Source organism: Propithecus coquereli, unplaced genomic scaffold, assembly GCF_000956105.1.
Source record: "Propithecus coquereli isolate 6110/MARCELLA unplaced genomic scaffold, Pcoq_1.0 Scaffold341, whole genome shotgun sequence".
In the NCBI taxonomy this organism is placed as follows: domain Eukaryota; kingdom Metazoa; phylum Chordata; class Mammalia; order Primates; family Indriidae; genus Propithecus; species Propithecus coquereli.
In genome coordinates this window covers 2,501,190-2,520,650 of record NW_012149075.1, presented here as the reverse complement: position 1 = coordinate 2,520,650, position 19,461 = coordinate 2,501,190, and positions in this window count along the sequence as shown.

The following is a 19,461-nucleotide window of genomic DNA, read 5'->3' as shown; positions in this document are numbered from 1 at the left end:
TTAATTTCTTTCCATTTTTTGGTAGAGACGGGGTCTTGCTCTTGCTCAGGCTGGTCTCGAACTCCTGAGCTCAGAACGATCCGCCCGCCTCGGCCTCCCAGAGTGCTAGGATTACAGGCGTGAGCCACCGCGCCCAGCCACTGTGTGTCCTTGGGTAAGGCTCTTAGCCCTTCTGAGCCCATTTCCTCATCTGTTAAATGGGTCTCCTGTCTGCTGTGTGCCAGTCAGGGACTCTTCTAGGCACTGGGGAATCGGCCAACAACAAGACAGATAAGGCTCTGCTCCCATGAAATTTACAGTCTAATTGGGGAAGATAGACCATAAACAAGTAGGTAAATGAGTTAATTTTAGTAAGTGATAAGTGCTGTGAAGAAAATTAGAACATAGTAATATAATGGAGAGTCACCAGGGGTGGCTACTTTAGAGTAGGGTTCATCTCATGGGTTGTTAGGAGAATTAAGTGCATTAACATAAGAAATGCGCTTAGCCTAGAGCCTGCCAGAGAATAATCACTCAGTATATAATAGCTATCATCACCATCATCACAGAACCCCCAAATGAGAGCAAAGGGGAGACTCTGTCTGAAGTTCTTAAATTATCATCCCCCCTCCAAGCCTTCTGTGAACCAGGTTCTGTGTCAAAAACAAAGGAGACAGTATAATGACACCCTGCCTTGACTTTCGTTCATTATCTCATGGAGCCTCCCAACATACATGATGTGTTATTATCCCTACTTTACAGACCAGGAAATAGACAACAGAGATGTTAGGTGACCTGTTCCGGGACTGGCCGAATGAGTTACAAATCCAGGACTCCTGGGATCTGGCCTGGGAACTCTGTGACTAGTCACTTTTCCATCAAACCACTAGTTTCCAAGAAGGGATGTAATAGAGACGAAAAAAGCAATAAACCCAGGTGGCATCATCCAGCCAGTATTTTAACAAATATTTATCAAGTAACTACTATGTGCCAGAACCTGTCTTAGGAGAATAAAACGAGGTCATTCCTGCTGACATAAAGTTTACATTTTAGTAGCAACAAGACAGACATGACCACAAAAACAAACAGCTAATACGAAGAAAGCTATGAAGAAAAAGAAGCAGGAGGAATTCTAACCTGCCTGAACCCAGGGGAGTGATGGATGTTGGTTGAGAAGACAGGTGGAGAGGAAGCAGGAGAATGGAGACGGGTGGGGAGACCTTGGACCTTCCAGATGAAATGCGAAGTATGATCAAAGGCATCAGCTTGGGACAGCTCCCAGAGCTTGTCTGCCTACTGTGTGCCAGGTGTGAGCCAGGTACTTTGCATATGTTGCCTTGTTTTAAGGAAGGCCAGCCCACTAAGGAGGAAACTCACGTCTGAGATTAGATAATCTCTCACATTTGCATAGCATGTTATATTTTTCAATGTGCTTCTCATACACCTGTCATCACCTCTGATCCTACAACGCCCCTGTTAGGTAGGGAGGGAAGGTATGACTGTCCCCAGTTGATAGCAGGAAAAACTGAGCCATGGCATGAGGCCTAGAACTGAGGTCTCTGGTTCCCAGCATGAAAACTTCACAAAACTGTCTCCTCTGAGCCTCCCAGTCTGGCTTCTCCTCCATTTGGGAAAGAGTTGGTAAAAATATCAAGAGAGAGGCGCTCAGGGGTTAACCTGATAGGCCTTACTTCCTGTGGCCTCTTGTCCTCAGCCTGTGGGGATGTGCAAACTGCCCAGGCAGCGGCTCTAGGGTGGATGAGGCCTTTCCCCAGCAGATCACTCTGGGCCCACGGCACAGAAGGGGTGTGGTACCAGCTGCTTCATGCCCAGTCAGCTTCTTACCCTCCTGACTCCAACATGCATCATTCTGGGCACCAGTATGGAGAAAGCCTAGTGGGGTTTCATCCCAGCAAGTCCCTTTTGACTTGAAATGCCCACTGCTTTCTGGCTAACTGAAACCTCTCAATGAGACTAAGTAAATGCTGTCTCAGCCATTAGTTGAGGCCTTTATCTTCTGTTAGAATCCCAGCAATTTAGGGCCGGGCGCGGTGGCTCACACCTGTAATCCTAGCTCTCTGGGAGGCCGAGGCGGGCGGATTGTTTGAGCTCAGGAGTTTGAGACCAGCCTGAGCGAGACCCCCATCTCTACTAAAAATAGAAAGAAATTAATTGGACAACTAAAAATATATAGAAAAAATTAGCCGGGCATGGTGGCACATGCCTGTAGTCCCAGCTACTCGGGAGGCTGAGGCAGGAGGATCGCTTGAGCCCAGGTTTGAGCCCAGGAGTTTGAGGTTGCTGTGAGCGAGGACGACGCCACGGCACTCTAGCCTGGGCAACACAGTGAGACCCTGTCTCAAAAAAAAAAAAGAATCCTAGCAATTTAGGATACAAAGAGACTTTGGAAAGCCAGTCCCAGGGAGGGACTTGGCTGAAGACACACAGCATACAGCAAAATTGGGACTCAAGCCTCCTAGCTTCGTGTCCAGTGCTTAATTCAAACACTGCCCTACGTCATAAGCATCTCAGTAATTCAGAGATGCAAAGAAAGGACTGTTACTCAATCGTGCAGAAGGTGGTAGAAAATCTACCACCAAAGCAGGTAGCCTCAAGACTCACCAAAGGAGGTATCCAACATAGGACAGAGCCAGCAATCTAGGTCCCACTTCCCTTCAGCCTGAAGAGGAAGAGTTCCAGGGGCCACCTGAGCTGGGTGTTGACACCCAGAAACACCCAGTCAAGGACTTGCCAAACCCTGCTGTGAGCCACCCAGCCTCATTAGCAGTGATCAATCACACTAATCACCCACAGGGAGGCCCTGCCACAACTGCTCACGGAAGAGTCATCCTTCAGTCAGCCCCATGCAAGGTGTTCCTGGGGCAGGACAGGGGTGCCCCAGGGTTCTTGTGCCTTCCAGTGGCCCATCTGGTTTCTGGATGCGCAGGTTGTGAAATGTGCCTTGTCACATGGGCTGGGGGCTCATTTGGGGGCCTCAATGGGGAAAAGGCAGAATGTAGGGTATGGCTGTGTAGCGACTCAAGTTTGAATGAGACAGTATGAGTTCATGGTTATGAGGGTGGGCCCCAAAGCGAAGCAGACCTGGGTTCCAGTTCCAGCTCTGCTACTTACTAGCCGTGTGACTTTAGGCAAGCAACATGACATCTCTGTGCCTCAGTTCTTACCTATAAAATGTATAACTATGAGAGGAATAACCTCACAGAATTACTATGATAGCTGCTGCTCGTTGAGACATTACCAAGTGCCAGGTGCTGGATGAACAATTTCTAGTCACTGTCTTAGCCGATCTTTACAACTTTGCGAAGTATTGCTGTTGGAAGATGCAGTGAGATAATTCAGGTAAAGTGGTCAGCATAGCGCCAGCACATAATGATGTGAACTATTATTATTATCACTAATACTTTACGGGGTAGTCCCCAACAAATTGCACGACAATTCACAGCCTCACTTTCTTCCACCTATGAAATGGAACATCTCTTCCTAGCCGGCAAAATCAGACCTGATGCTTGTAAATTTCCAGATAAGAGGAACAAGCACCACGAGATTTCTCCTCTGGATCTAGATGGGTACGTTGAGGGTGGTCAGGCTCCAGCAAACACTTTTAGTTGCTTGTAAATTATGTGTCCTTTTCTAATTACACCAAAAACTATCTTTCTCCCCTTTGAAAAATTCTTCCTGGTATGGGAGTTTCTTTTTCATGCTATATTGTCCTCTTGGTTTCTTGTCCAAAAAAAGGACAATGTCCTTTTTTCCCCCTGTATTGTTCAACTGAGGTATGAAAGAAGTTGAAATCCACCTCTAAACCCAGGGTGCCACATCCCTTCATTCATTCACTCACTGATTCATTCAACAAACAGTCACTGGGGATTACTTTGTAACAGGCCATGTGCTGGGCACTGGGGACACAAAGGTGACTACCATGCTTGCTGTCCCTGCCCTCAAAAGTTCCCAATTTTTGCTGACCTCTTGGAAAAGCCTAGTGAAAAAACACCAAATATCAGCGAGATAATTTCCCTTTAAGATTTTTCACTAGGTCAGTTGTCCTGACCTTTCTAGGAGGCAAAAGGAATAGAGAGGCAGCCAGCCTGGATTATTTGCTACATTTTACAAACAGGAAAGCTGAGTTTCAGAGAAAGGAGGGAAGGCAAGAGAAGGAAAAGAAACTAAATTATTTAATACAGTCAGGCCTTGTGCCTTTTCATTCTCAAACATGCCCTGTGAGGTGGGTGTTTTTATCACCATTGCATACATGCAGAAACTGACACTTAGGTTAAAGAGCTCATCCAAATCACCCAATCCATAGGTGGCAGAGTTGGGCTTTAAACATGGGTATGACCCTGGAGCTAAGCTCTCAGCCTGCTGACTCAGCTACTACACTACAGGACGGTAGTGGATTTGGGAAGCCTCCTACCTCTCAATCCTCTGTCTGCTCTTCTAGGCCAGCGGTCCCCAACCTTTTTGGCACCAGGAACCAGTTTCATAGAAGACAGTTTTTCCACAGACGGAGGGGGATAGAGGCAGGGAGCTCTGCAGCTTGGATCCTAATACCGGTCCGCTGCCCCGGGGGTTGGGAACCACAGTTTTGGCCAATGATTTTTAAATCTGAACACGTATTAGAATTTCCTGGAGGGCCTGTTAAAACAAATAATGCTGAGCCCCACCCCCAGAGTTTCTGATTCAGTAGGTCTAGGGTAAGGCTGAGAATTTGCATTTCTAACAAGTTCCCAGGTGATGATGACAATGATGATGCTGGTCCAGGGACCACATTTTGAGAACACTGTTATAGGTGAACCAATAATCCTCTTTAATAAAAATGACTCCCTCTGACCCCGCTTCCTATTCCAAAAGTCACATGAGTTTGTAAAATACAACAAGTATATAAACTGTGGAACCTACAGAAAAATAGGAAGCAAAAAATAGACTTCATCTACATTCTTCCACTCAAAGATAAGCCCTTTGAACAGCTTCGTCTTTTTTCACAGTCTAACTACATAGGAAGAAGGGTGGCAGGCATATCGTTGTGGTGCATTGTTCTGGCCCCTCGGTTGAGACCCAGTTGAGATTCCAGCTCTTCCGTGAGATCTTGGGCAAGCCTCGGTCTCCTCTCCTGCAAAACTGCATTTACACTCCCATTCCTCACTGGGTTGTTGGGAGGGTTAAAGGAGATCAAGTATTTATCAAGCACTCCATACAATGTCTGATGTGGAGTCAGTGCTCAATAAATGTTGGCTGTCATTGTTGTTTTAACCCAAGAAAGCTCAAGTCCTGCTGCCCTTCCTCCCTCCTGTTTCTCAGTGGGGGAGCTCTGAGGACCCGCTGGGCTCTCTGGCCACACATGCGGAGACCCAGCGGTAGCCCTCGCTGGGCCCGGGGCGCCCGTCCCCTCCCGGCAGCCCGCAGACCGCAGGAGGCCCGCGCCGCGCCGTTAGGGCTGTCTCTCGGCCTCTCGGCCCAGTCCGCCGGTTTTACAGCCGGAGCTCAATGAGGGCTTTTAACTTTTCATTCACCAGCAGCGTCTAACTCCGACTTTTAATAACACACCTTGTGCACGACAAAAATTTGCTCCTGGCAATCATGGTTTCGACCACAAAACCACAGCGGGGAGGCGTTCCTGGTTAACTCTTTCAGCGCTCCAGGCAGTCTGGAGCCGGCGCTCCTGGAGATCAGATAGGCCGTCGGCCGGGCCGCGGTCAAAGACTGCGGCGGCTTTTCGTCCCCCCCTCCCAGCTGGGTCGCGTCTCTCCAAGGCTTGGGTGGGAGGTTGGGGGCGGCTAGGCAGGAAAGAAGATTCTAGACAGCAGCGGCGGGGCCCACACTGCGGACGGAGCGAGGGTGTGGGGTCGGATCCTGAGGCGCCGCCTCTGTTCCATAGACCTACTATGTGTCAGGTCCCTTAATGGGGCGAAACCCCCCTTTCCTCAGCTGTAAATGACGCCCGACCGGAGGGGAGGATCGCGATAGTGCCTGGCACACAGTAGGCCCTCGGGGGCCCTGCGAAGTGGCTCCCGAAGGGTCCCCTGGGCGCAGGCGCCAGCTGTCCTCCCGTGAGCGGCGGGAGCGCGGCAGCGACTTCCGGCACCCGCGGCCGGCGCCCCAGCAGCCTTTGCGACCCGCTCTAGCCCGGAGCGGCGCGAGGCTGCGGGCTCGAGGCACCCGGAGCGGCTTGCGGACGCGCCCGGCGCTGGGCCCGACCACATGAAAGGCCCGGGCGCTCGTCACCCGCCAGCCACCTCCAGCTGGTTTCTAACTACACCTCCTGGGCCCCTGCTTCTCCAGAACCAGCCTTCGAAGTGCCGCCGTCCACCCGAGGCCTAGTTATCTGGTGGAGTTTATGGCGCTCCTACTGCGGGCCAGGTGGTCCACATATGGGAGCTCACTGTTTTTTCTGACAGGTAGGTGTTTATAGTCCTCACGTACAGATGAGGAAACTGAGGGTCGGGGACTCCTCTTAACTCGGCACTTTTTAGGGAACAACAGCTCAAAACTTGCAAGCCAAGCACTTGGCGCCCCCCCACCCTTATCAGTAGGGGCAGCTGAGCCCCCAGGCTCTGCCATTGTAATTCTCTAATGGTAGCTTCAGAGTCTGCCTGCCTGTCTGCAATTACTCAGCAGGCACAGGCTTCTCTCACCCCACCCCAAACAGAGAAGCCTCAACTGTCAGCCCATCTGACTTCAAATCCAACTCATTAGGGAGGAGAAAGGCAGGAAACCTTTCTGTTCTAGTAACCCAGCTTCCGGACACATAACCCCTAAGGAGCAGCAATGAATAGATTCTGTCTGCAGCCTCTGCAGTTTTAACCAGCAGATCTTTTAAGTGGGATGGAGACACATCAAGATTTTTTATGTATTCAAAGTATGAAAAGATAGAAAGCAAGAGTTTTGCAAATACTCATTGATTGGTTATTTCTATAAGAAGTAACAATTATGTGATTAGCTTGCTCCATACCAGGCTTAAAAACAATCACTATTCCCAAATTGTTGAATCCCCTAACAACTCCTTGAGGTGGGTGCCACTATAGGCTGCAATTTACAGGTGAAGAAACTGAGGCTCAGATGAAGTGACTTGTCCAACATCACACAGCTAGAAAGTGACAGCTGGACAACTCGAACCCAGGTGTCAGTGCCAATGCTCCTACTCTTATTCTAGTTGTGGTCCAATTGTCAACACGTTGTCAACCCAGAGAATTCATTCAAAAGAAATGTAATGCCTTTTAACCTCAGTGATTGTACTGTGAACATGATTGGCCAACCCAGAAGAACCCAAGAGCTAACTAATAATATAAAATCCTGTCTGCAGCCAGGACCCACCGATTGCTCTGCCCACAGGTCTTCGAGTTCTTAAAACAATCTGTTGAGTAGCTAGAAAAAAAGATTGTTCAACCTTTTCCTCTGCCCACTCACCTCTGAGGGTGGCAGGAAAAGGAGAGTCTGTATTTAAGAGATCTAGCTTCTCCTGCCACCTCCCTGAACCCAGGCTAAAGCAGCCCAGATCCTAGCTTCATCCCACCTTCTCTGAGGTCTGGACCCCAAGCAAGGGGTCCGTGGTGAAGGTCAACATCAGTCAGTCAGGATCCTAAATCTCAGATGTGGGCAGGAAGGCACATGCATCCTGCCAGGCAACAGAGGTGACCTCACTGAAAACCACTTCTCAGCCTCCCCAGTCTTAGAACTGCCTCTGAATAAATCAACCACATTTTATTGAACACATCTTTAGACCTTGGCTCTGTGCTAAGCATTTTACAGCCTTTATCATAATTAACTCTTTCAAGAATTCCTACAAAGCATTCTTGTACCCATTTTCCAGATGAGGAAAATGAAGCTCAGATAAGTTAAATGACTTGTCCGGATCTCACAGCTTGTGAGGGACAGAGCCTGGATTTGAACCTAGGTCAAGCCCACTACAGAAGTGCACATATTTAACCACTGCACTGTAACCTTCCCACTTGGGATGATTCCAACCCAACAAACAAATCCCTTTAGAGAAATCCAACTCTCTGCCTAAGACAGCTCTTAGAACCACCTCAAAGAAGTGCCTTTTGGCAGGAAGGGAGAAAGCTTTGATGGGATTGGGGTTGTCTCTGACTTCCAAGGCCCCTTCAGAGTATCAAAAAGTGGTGCCAAAACCTCACAGTTTCAGTCCTGTGTTTCTCTACCTGGCTCGAAACTGCTCAGCAGAGAGAAAGAGAAAAACTACTTTCCCAGGGAAACACTCAGCTCTCTAGCTCGAGACCAGGGCTTGCCTCAGCACGCCAAAGCAAGATCGTCAGCCCATTCATTTACCCTTACAAATTGCTCTGGGAATCCTGGCGCCGGCCTCCCTGCTCTTCCCCCTCTTGGAAACCCTATCCAGCCTCCATGCTCAGAGAGTGCCAGGCATCCACCGATGTTTACTCACTCAAGTTCATTCGACATCTTCCTGCTCACAGGCTCCGATGATCGGCACTGAGGCTCTGCTGACCGCTTGTCTCTAATTCTTGCTGGACACAGACATTCCCTGCCCAGGGAAGTGTTTGATTTATGTTGAGGTTTGGGTGTCGAGATTTTGCTGACAGGTAGGTTCCCAGCAGCGCTGGCGCTGATTGGCTGCAAGTACAGGTGCCGGCAACTGCAGGTTTACCTCAACAGGTGCAGCTGTTAACTCTTGGCCCGCCGAGTAGGGCGGAGCTATGGGGGACTGGCTGGATGGAGCTGGCCAATTCCGTCCTTGGTGAGGGGGTGGGGGGTGGAGATGAGGGAGGAGGGAAGGAGAAAAAAATGTTGGTTGGAAAGAAGCAAGATAACTAGAGGAAAAATACAGGGACAAACAGATACTTGGCTTAAAGGAAGTCTTGATTCCTGTTTCTAGGAAACATCCCCCCCCCCCCCCGCAAAATTCCTTTTCCTCCTCCTTCTCCACCATTGGGGAATTCTCAAAGGAGAGAGCAAATCTTCCCCAGGTGAGTCTCTTTCGAAGTTCTGTTTTTTTCAGAGTTTTCCCCTTAAGATAAAATCTTATTTATGAATAATCTTTTATTCAAGTGATTTCTTTTGATTCTTGCAGTAACTCACAGTGGTAGATTTATTATCACTTCCTCCTTTCTCTCCAACACACACACTTTACAGATGAGAGAGGAAATGGAGGCCAGAGAGGTAAAGTGACTTGCCCAAGGGCACAAGCTAGTGAGTGTCAGAGCCCAGATCAGATCTTCCGTCATCTCATCTCCAAGTCTGGCTGCCCCTTGGGCTGATGTCAGTGGCCTCAATTCAACAGACATTCAGCGAGCACCTTTTGTGTGCCAGGCCCTACTCTGGGTTCTGAAGAAACAAGGCAAAAAAACAGAGTTGTTACTCTAGAGGAGTTTACGATCTGGGGGTGTGTGGGTGCTGGTGGCAGGGGAGTGGAGGAGTAAGGTGGGAGCAGCCTTTTATTTGGTGTGATATGGATCTTAATGGGGCATGGGCACACCACATACCTCTGGCCATCAGGGAAGGGATGGAAAAGTTGAAGCCGGCCACCTCTGAAGCCTTAGCCAGCTGGTCATTTCACAAGCTCTAAGTGCTTCGTTCTGCATTGGGAACTCGGGAGAAACCAGATGCCTGTTAGACAAAGTAATTGTAGAATAATTGCTGTGAGCTGTCTTCTATAAAGAACAAGGTGGGTAAACCCCAGAATATCCACGAACACAAACAGGAGAATGTTAGAGCTTTTTAAAGAGCTTCCGCCAGGATTAGTTTGAAATTAAATCTAAGCCAAAGATCTTGGTATCTTCTTTTTTCCCCCTTCTCTCTCTCCCCCGCCTTCCCCTTTTGGCAAATTACCTCTTTGCTCTGTCTTCCTGGGAACCTCAGCTTGGCCCATTCCTTCCTCTCTAGGGGAAAGGCAAGTGGGTTTTCAGCTACTCCTGCCAATTTGATGGAGGTTTTTCAGGGTAAAGTCAGAATTCAAAGGAGCCCTCTTGGGGTGGAGGCAGGCCTGTGGAGAAGTGGGTACTGGGGTTGAGAACTGTCAGAGGTTGGTTTCTCACTGGAGGCTCTGTTGGGGGCATCCCAAGGGACCCTGACAAATAATAGTTACAACATTGCTAATAAAGCCACTCCTCAGAGCAGCCCTCTCCGTTCACCCTTGTTAAAGTGGACATTCAATCACTTGGTATCACACCAGTTTTTTTGTTTTGTTCTCTGCAAAGCCCTTATGACTTTTTGATATTTTTCTAATTATTGCTTGTCTATCTCTCCTTCCTTTAACGTGAATTCCATAAGAACAAAGACCTTGTCTGTCTTGTTCACTGTTGAACCTCCAGTGTCTAGCACCTAGTAGGTGCTCCATGTACTGCACGTCTCAGGCATTGTGCCAGGCCTTTACGTGCGTTATCTCATTTAAACCTTACCACAACTCTAAGGGATAGGCACTGTCATTATCCCTGTTTTATGGATGAGGAAACTGAGGTATGAAATGATCAAGTAAACTAACACGATGCAGAGCTAGGCAGTGGTCGGGCTAGAGCTGTGGTTTTAATCAGCAGAGCTCTGGTTATTGGTGACGGGAGGGCTGTCTGGTGCCAGCTGTAACTGCAGAGCTTGCTGCAGTCCAATGGATGGCATGCTTCTCTGTGTGTACCTGTCTGCCCACCTTGTGGAAGGCTGTGGAGTTTCTGTCAGCTGTGTTGCAACGCACAGGCGAAAGGCTGTGGGGTGACTCATGCTGGCTGGGCTCGGGGAGGCTGGGATTCCAGGTGGCGTGTCCATGCTCGCTGGGCTTTTTTAAATGGGTCTTCTCCCTCTGCCTCTGGGTCCTGCCTCTTTCATCACCCGCTCCCGTCTTCAGAGATCAGCAGAGACCCAAACAAATCATGGGGCAGAGGGTTTCTATGTCTCTGCATGTGGGAACGCTCCAGAAGGTGCCCCCCAGATAGGACAGTGAGACTAGTGGTCTAGGGTAGGTAGGCAGGGATAGCATGAGCCAGTTTGCAAGGTCACCAGACCCCTCCAACAGGAGTTATACCTCTAAGTCAGGAGGCATGGCCTGTTCCAGGCCTTCTGTCTGAATCAGAGATGCCAGGATCTTAAGGAGACACTACCCCAGCTTTGCTGCCACCCCTTTTCTGTTCCTGTGTAGCATGGGCATGGCCCAGGGTTGGGCAAGGCTGACACCTCTTTCTCCTCCTTGGATTGGCCCAGTTCTTGGTTTCTCTGCAAGGAGATTAAACACAGACTAGCCAATCACATGTAACACAATAAGTATATTCACAAGAATGCCAGTAAATAATGATGGCTGCTATTTACTTAGTGTTTGTATTTTGCAAGCACTGTACTAAAAGTTACCCATGTTATGTGATAGTACTGCTCTGAGACTGATAGACCTTTCAAATCCCAGCCCAGCCGGGGGTGGTGGCTCACGCCTATAATCTTAGCACTTTGGGAGGCGGAGATGGGAGGATCGCTTGAGGTCAGGAGTTCAAGACCAGCCTGAGCAAGAGCGAGACCCCCATCTCTACTAAAAATAGAAAAGTTAGCCAGGTGTGGTGGTGCACACCTGTAGTCCCAGCTACTCAGGAGGCTGAGGCAGGAGGATCACTTGAGCCTAGAAGTTTGAGGTTGCTGTAAGCCGGGCTGATGCCACGGCACTCTAGCCCAGGTGACAGAGCGAGACTCGATCTCAAAAAAAAAAAAAAAAAAAATTCCAGCCCAAGCACTTACTAGCTACATGATATATGGCAAGTGGGTTAAGCTCTTTGAGACTCAGTTTCCTCACCTGTAAAATGGATATAAAAATAGTATTTTCCCCTCATAGGGTTATTGTGAAGATTAAATGAGATAATGTATGAGGTGTCTTCTGCTGTACCTGGCACCTAGCACTCAATTATTGTTAGAAAAACTTTTTATTCCCCCTCATTTAATTCTCATTTAAACCTAATGAAGGGGTTCACCTTATTCTACAAATGAAGAAACAGGCTCAGAGATTAAATGATATGTTGAAAGTCAAGAGCTAATAAATTAAAGAATTGAGATTTGAACCCACTTCTTTCTGACTGCATTCTTGTAGAACTGGACTAAGTTAGGGAGTGTCCTGGGTTCAAGTTCTGTCTGACCTCTGACCATTCACTGTGTGACTAAGTCAGTCTTTCAGAGCCTCAGTTTCTCTCTAAGACCAGCTTAGTGAATCACTCTAAGGGTGGAGTTCCTTATCAAAATCACCTAGGTTTTCTTGTCTAAATTACTTACATTCTTCCTCCAGACATTATGATCTGCCGCCATGGAGGATCGCACAGTCCTTCAGCCCTCCCCTTCCTTTCCAAGGTCATGACTGCCTGTGAGGCACTGTTCCAGAAGAGTGTGCCACTTCCCCTCAGCATGTCGGGGAGGAGTAAAGGTGAGGACCGCTGAGCTGAGTGAGCACTAAGAGCCATGCGTATGTCCTCGCGGATTGTATATTTCATGACTATGGTGCCGTTTACAGGACAGGACTTGCATTATTGAACGTGGAGGCCCTGCTGAAACAGCCCTTCCTTTTCTAACATTGTAAGACTTGATTATCCAAAACTCTTAATGAAAATCTGGTGACCTAAATAAAAATATGGAAAAGACATACGCCCAAATGTCAAGAGTGCTTCTCTGTAAGCACTGAAACGACAGGATTTTAATTTTTCCTACCCTCTCCCTTAATGTGCTACATTGAACTTTCATTGCTTTTGTAATTAGAAATTCTATACAAAGCCCCAGTTTAAATAAGTTCCCTTTGACTAAATGGTTATTGTGTCCCCATCCTTCCTGGAGCAGAGGTGGAGAGGAGGAGAGTGGAGATGCAGAGCCCTTGCTCAGACCTTCCCCAGCAAGTGCAGGAGCAGAAGGGGGCCTGTCCGACTGGCAGCTCTCAGCAGTGAGCTCAGATGTCAGATCTGATTCTGCTTAGCAATTAAAGTTACTATCATTCATTGAGCACTTAACTCTGCGATACTTGTTTTAAATGCTCTGTTCCATTTCTGCCTGTAGAATGGGGTCACATGATCCACCCCAGGTGGGCCTGACTCCTGGAGTATTGGTTGAGTTGCTGAAAGATGTATGCTCTGGGGTCGACTGCCTGAGACCTCGGACAAGCAACTTCACTTCTTTTTTACTTCTTTTTTCTTCCTCGGTGAAGTGATTGTTGTGAGGTTTAAACAAGATAACGGTGTTCTTCATGTGTGCCAGGCACTGTTCTAGTGCTTTACATATATATCATGTAATTCAAGAGTCCTGTGAAGTAGGTGCCATAATTATCCTCTTTTATAGAAGAGGAAACAGGCTCAGAGAGGTGATAGAACATCCAGGGTCACTTGGCTATTCACTTAGTGACAGAAGTAGAATCAGACTGAGGTCTACCTGACTCCAAAGCCAAGGGAACAGTCCTTTTAGCTTCCCGAGTTCCCTTCTGGAACAAAGCCTAGGATGGATGTATAGAAAGAAGGGAGATGGGAGGGACGGAAGGAAGGAAGGAAGAAAAGTAGATAGGTTGGTTGATAGTATGTATAAGGTAGATAGGCTCTGTAAGCTTCTGGAGGGCAGAAACTATACAAAGAAAAATAAATCTCACGTAGCACCTGTCCTGGGTCTCAACATAATAGTCTTCAATAAATATTTCTTGAATAAATGAAAACTGGGTGAATGAAAATAATTCACTGATACTGACATTTGGATATCAGCTGCTGCCTTCTACCTCCACCCCCAAGGGAAGATCTCCAAAGTATGGATCCCTATTTCCCCTCTTACTAGCATATACCAGTGACTTCACTTCTGCAGGTAGTTTCCCCATGATGCCTCAGTCGAGTTGACCTGCAGATTAAATTAAATGAGATCTTGATGTAAAGCCAATGGCAAATAAAAGGTAGCTGGTGTTATAGGTGAGCACCCAGTTAGAAAAAAGTCCTCTCAGCCGCCTCCCATTTCCAGCTTTAATACAGAGCCGAGTTCACAGCATTCAGCACTCAACCTCCCTTAAAAACAGTCCCTTCTGTGTGCAGAGCTGTTCTCAAAGTATTTCCCTATGCTTTATTTCCTCTGATCCGTATAGTCCCAGGAGGATGGTGCAAGAATGTATTATTGGCTCCATTTGGTAGATAAACTGAGGTTCAGAGAAAGTACTCCCAGTTAAGCAAAGGATCTTGGATTGACCCTCTACTTTTGGACAAAGCATCATCCTAGATGCCGTTACGGATCCTAAGGCGTCCCAGAAGTACTGTCCTGGGCACACACCTAAAGCTCTGTAAATGCTGCATCATAATGTTCTTAAGCAGAGGGATCGGCCACACATCCTAGGTAGAGAATGTGGCCCTCTGAAGGCATGGATGGATCTGGAATTCGTGCTCGGCAGAGGGTCAGGACATGAAGTGGGCAGCCTCCAGGCCCTTTTACACTCTGTACTTTAGATTTTTATCACAGTTCTGCCAATAACACCACCTACATTCCTTCCTAGAGGTTCCCTGGATATGAGGAATCATGGAGTCTGAAGTCATTCTCAAAGTGCCCCTTAAAAATAAGTCTTTGAATACCCTGAAAACAAACAAGCAGTTATTATTTTTTTTCACTTACCAAGTTGACAAAGACAAAAGAAAATGCTAATCCCAGTATTGGCAAGGGTGAAGGAAAACAGGAGCCCTCCTTGCTGGAAGGAGAGTGAGCCAGTCCAAACTTTGGCTTTCGATTTTAGCTCATCCTTTGATCTAGCAATTTCACTCATAGGAATTTTGTCTAAGCAAATAATCTCTGTATGCAAAGAGTTACCTACAAGGATGTGCATCAGAGTGTTGTTTATAATCCCGAAAAATTAGAATGGATATAAATACCCTTCAGCAGAGATTCAGTGGAGCAAATTAAGATACCTAAATGCAGTTGCATGCCAGGCTACAATTTAAACGTTTGCTGCAGAAGCCTCATTAGTCCCTTGGAAGTCATTTACTGTGCTTGCAGTACAACCGTTAGCATTTATGTGTCCTTATCGTGTGCCAGGTACTGGGCTCAGTGTTTAGTCTCATGTAATCCTCACAACAACCTTATGAGGTGAGTACTGTTATCCTTATTTTACAAATGAGGAAAGTAAAGCCCAGAAGAGAAACAACTCACCCGAGGTTATTTCCAGGGAGTCTCTGAGCTAAGTATTGAACCAGAATCTGATTCCCTGCCTTTAAGTCTTTCCCTTACTCTACCTTTAGTACGTTAGTCCATTTCTATTTTTAAAACCCATTTATGTGAATAGAGAAAGAATAGAAAATAATTAATACCAGGGAGTATCATGGATAATGGAATCAGGAGTGATTTATATTTTATTTTTGCTTATCTGTTGACATTAATTCTGCTGTTAATAGAAAAAAGAAACTTTACAGTTATTAAAAAGTAACATCAGAGAAGGCTTATGCCTGAGCTGGGAGGGAAGAAGCAGCCAGAGTGCTGTCTAGAGGTTCCTGCTGCCGCCAGGAACCAGCCAGAACAGGAGGCAGCCAGAGAGAGGGGTGATGTAGCCTCAGTCTTGGAAGGACGGGGCCTGCCTGCTGGAAAGAACAGAACCTGGCTGCCTTGGCCGCAGGCAAGACCCGGAGTCCCACTCTTTGCAGTCACCTGTGCCTCGGGCCCCAGCAGCTCAGTGCTATCGCTGGGTCCATCACCAGCCTGCCTCTTAAAAAGGCCATTAAACAAGACACTGCCCAAATAAGAGAGCATCGTGGAGAAAAACCTATTAATTCCCACTACCACCATGGCAAACAAAACTGAAAATGTGTTTCTTCCTCTCTGCAGGAGTCAGACTGGGGGTTTGGAGGGCTGAGATTAGGATTTCCTTGAAGAGGTACAGAGGAAAAATGGCCAAGGTCTAGCTTGGACAGAAGGATCCTGGTGTCCCAGTGCTAAACAGAAGGAGTAGGTGACCAGGGTCGGGGTGGGGGTGGGGTGGGGCCTCTTCTGGCTGACAGAGGTTCAGATAGGCATGATTAACCCATAGGGTCCTAAGCATTCCTGTTTCTTACGAGTTTTCCTTCAAAGGCTGCTATTCGTGTTTATTTAGATCTGATCTTACTGCAGAGGGTGGAGAGAGGGAGGGTTTTGCAGGAGCCCTTCTGGGTCCTCTACCCTCCTAGGAAGGCAGAGGCCATGTGGTCAGAGGTTAAGTGCTGAGCCTTGGGCCTTGAACATTCAGGTGAGGGGGTTTCTGAATCCACAGCTGACCTGCCAGGAAAGGTTTTAAGGCCCTAAGTTTGGGGCCAAATGGTCCAGCAGTGGAGAATGGGAAGAAGGACGCAGAAACTGGCCTGGAGGGGCCTAAGAACCATATCTTGCAGCAAGATCAGGCCCCTCTGGCGCTTCCCTCAGGAAGGCAGTCACTCAAAAGTCACCATCAATCTCACCACCCCTCACTTGCCCCTGCTCGCCCTTTCAGCCTGCGCTCTGGACAGGCTGCCCACACTGCCTAGGCACATGCCATGCCGTGGTCAGCTTTCCTTCCCGGGCTAGGTTCATCTCTTTGGTCTAGCCACCCCTACATTCCATTCCCCAATTGCCCTGGAATTCTCCTCTTCAAGAGTTAGCTATCTATATTCGTGCATATTCGTTTCCATTCATTCAGCGAATACAGAGTTATTTAATCGTTATAAATTATAATAGTATCCCTCATTTTTCGAACACTTAACTATATGCCAGGGTCTGTGGATTCTGCCTGTCCTGTTTCACTCAGTCCTTACAATTGCCCGCATCCATTTCACAGATGTGGAAACTGAGGCTTAGAGAGTCTGTGGAGCTTGCTTGGGTCATGCAGCTCTAGAGTAAACAAGTTGCTGTTTGAACCCAGGCTGTTTGGCTCCAGTGCTGAACTGCTGCTTTGTTCCCTCAGTGAGAAGTCATTTAGGTACCTGGGAAAGGACTTGCTTAGGGCAAGCATCTGTACCACAGGCTGGGGAGAGAAATGAATAAGGCACATTCCTGCCCACGAGGAAGCCTGAAGGGGGAACATTTATTGAAGGGCAAAACCCCTCTACTCTGGAAAATTTTTCCTCTACTTAAAACTGAATTTCTGCAAAAGTGTTTTGTTATCAAATTTCACAGAATCTCTTGTATTGGAGGAGTCCATTAGACTTCTCTAATTTTACCCTTTAGGTCTGCGGTCCCAACTCCCAGGCCGTGGACTGGCACCAGTCTGTGGCCTCTTAGGAACTGGGCCACACAGCAGGGGGTGAGCTGTGGCCAGCCTGTGTAGCTTCCTCCGTGTTTACAACTGCTCCGCCTCCTGTCAGATTGCGGCATTATAGATTCTCACAGGAGCATGAACCTTACTGTAAACTGCGCATGCGAGGGATCTAGGTTGCACGCTCCTTATGAGAACCTAATGCCTGGTGATCTGAGGTGGAGCTGAGGCGGTGATGCTAGCGCTGGGGAGCAGCTGCAAATACAGATATCATTAGCAGAGAGGTTTGCACAATAAATGTAATGCGCTTGAATCATCCAAAACCATTCCTCCTCCCACCCCCCGCAGTCCATGGAAAAATGGTCTTCCATGAAACCAGTCTCTGGTGCCAAAAGGGCTGGGGACTGCTGCTTTAGGTGATGCAGAAATCTCTATCACAGCACACCTGCCCCAACACACACATACACAGATGGTAGAGCACATCTAGTTGAGAGCTTGGATTTTGGAGCCAGACTTCTTGAGTTCAGATCCTAGCTCTACCATTTACTAGTGGGATCTTGGGCAAGTCCTTTGACCTCTCTGAGTCTCAGTTTCTTCATCTGTAAAGTAGGTATAACTCTTACCTTGTAAGATTGTTGCAAATGAGGTAACATGCAAAACATTTAGCACTACTCTGGTGCATGATAAGACGTGATAAATGTCAGCCATTGTTTTTATCATTAGGGATGGGCATATCTGTCCACCCAGTGAAACAGGGAGTGCTTTGTCTTGTCTCTTCCTTTGCCCCTGCCACCCAGGACACTCAGCCCAGGGCAGATATGCCTGGCAATGGAAGCTAGTCACCAAGTTCCCCTGCCCTAGAGAATACGACTGTGACTGTTGCTCTCTGCCCAGGCTCCTTAGAATTCTGATTCATGCCTTTACAGTTTGCTCGCTCTTGAGTTGGTTCCTTCAGCCTCAACCCCCTCCCCTTTCACGATGAGCTCAGTCATTCGCACCCTCCTGGGTCATGTGCAGACATCCCCAGTATTACCCACTGATGGGCCCTGGAGAAACCATGAAAATGAGTCTTGATGGGCGGGTGACAGTGACTTGGCTCTCTGGCCTGTGGCTTTTGCTGTTTGGCTATATTACAAAACTACCAGTGGCCTCTGAATTGACTGATGACCCAATATAGGGTCACAGTATTTCATTTGTCTGCTTCTGGACTAAAGTGACAACTTGGACACAGCCCCATCTTGGTGGAACCAGTTTGGGAGCCTTTTGCTTCACTTTCTTCAACTCTTCAGTCTTTGGGGGTCCCCTGAAGCCTGTGAAGAGGTTTGGGGGGTGTTGAAAGTTAAGGCTTTCAAAGAAAAGATTTACACCTTAGATTAATGTTAATGATTACAGCTCCACGTTTTGAGACAGACCCAGGTTTGAAACCTGGCTCAGCTTGTTAGCTGTTAATCCTAAGCTTCATAACTTGTTTCTCTGAGTCTGTAAATGGGATAATAATAGTGTTTAGTTCATAGGATGTTTGTAAAGATTAAATGCCTGTGAGCATTTAACATAGTGCCTGGCACAAAGTAAGTGCTCCACACCTGTTACCAGTACTCTTATGATGCAGTGGGAGAGACAGCTTTGGACCAAGAGGCAAGAGATCAGGGTTAGAGTTCCAGCTCTGCTGCTTATTGGCTGCGTTGACCTTAGGCAAGTCGTCTCCCTTCTCTGAGCCACAGTTTCTTCAACTGTGAAATGAATGGTTTGAGTTTGGAGATCACTCAGGTTCTTTCCAGCTGTCCGAAATCTGTGACTTTGAAGGCACCAAAAAAAAAAAAAGAAAACAAAGGAAGAAAGAATTAGTAGCAGATGCCTTTATCAGTCAAGATCACATTTTGTAAACCCCAGGGCCTTGACACCACCTTCAGAAGCCACCCCATCCAGCAGCTTCTAGGCAGAACCTTCTCAACCAGCTGAACTGTTTTGCAAGACCCCAAAACACTTTCTGGAACCACAGGGAGGCTTCAGGGAAGGTGTGAGGCTAAAAAGCAAAGTCTGCCTCACAAAGGGAGCAGGCCTAAGAAAACCAGCAAGCCCCAAACAGCAGACCAGGGGATTTTGCCCTTTGGTGCCTTTGGCAAAAGTCACCCTCCAAGTCACCAGAATGGATTAGTTTATGGCAAGGGAGGGATGTTTCCACTGGAGCCTAAGGATGTTCTGATCTGTCATAAAACAGGCCCCACCTGGGAAATAGAACATTTTGGGGGCCTAGTGACCTCTGACACCCACCCCCTTCCTCACCCACCAAACAGTGTAAGTCACACCCAGCAGGAGACAAATGCTGGGAATGGAGGAGG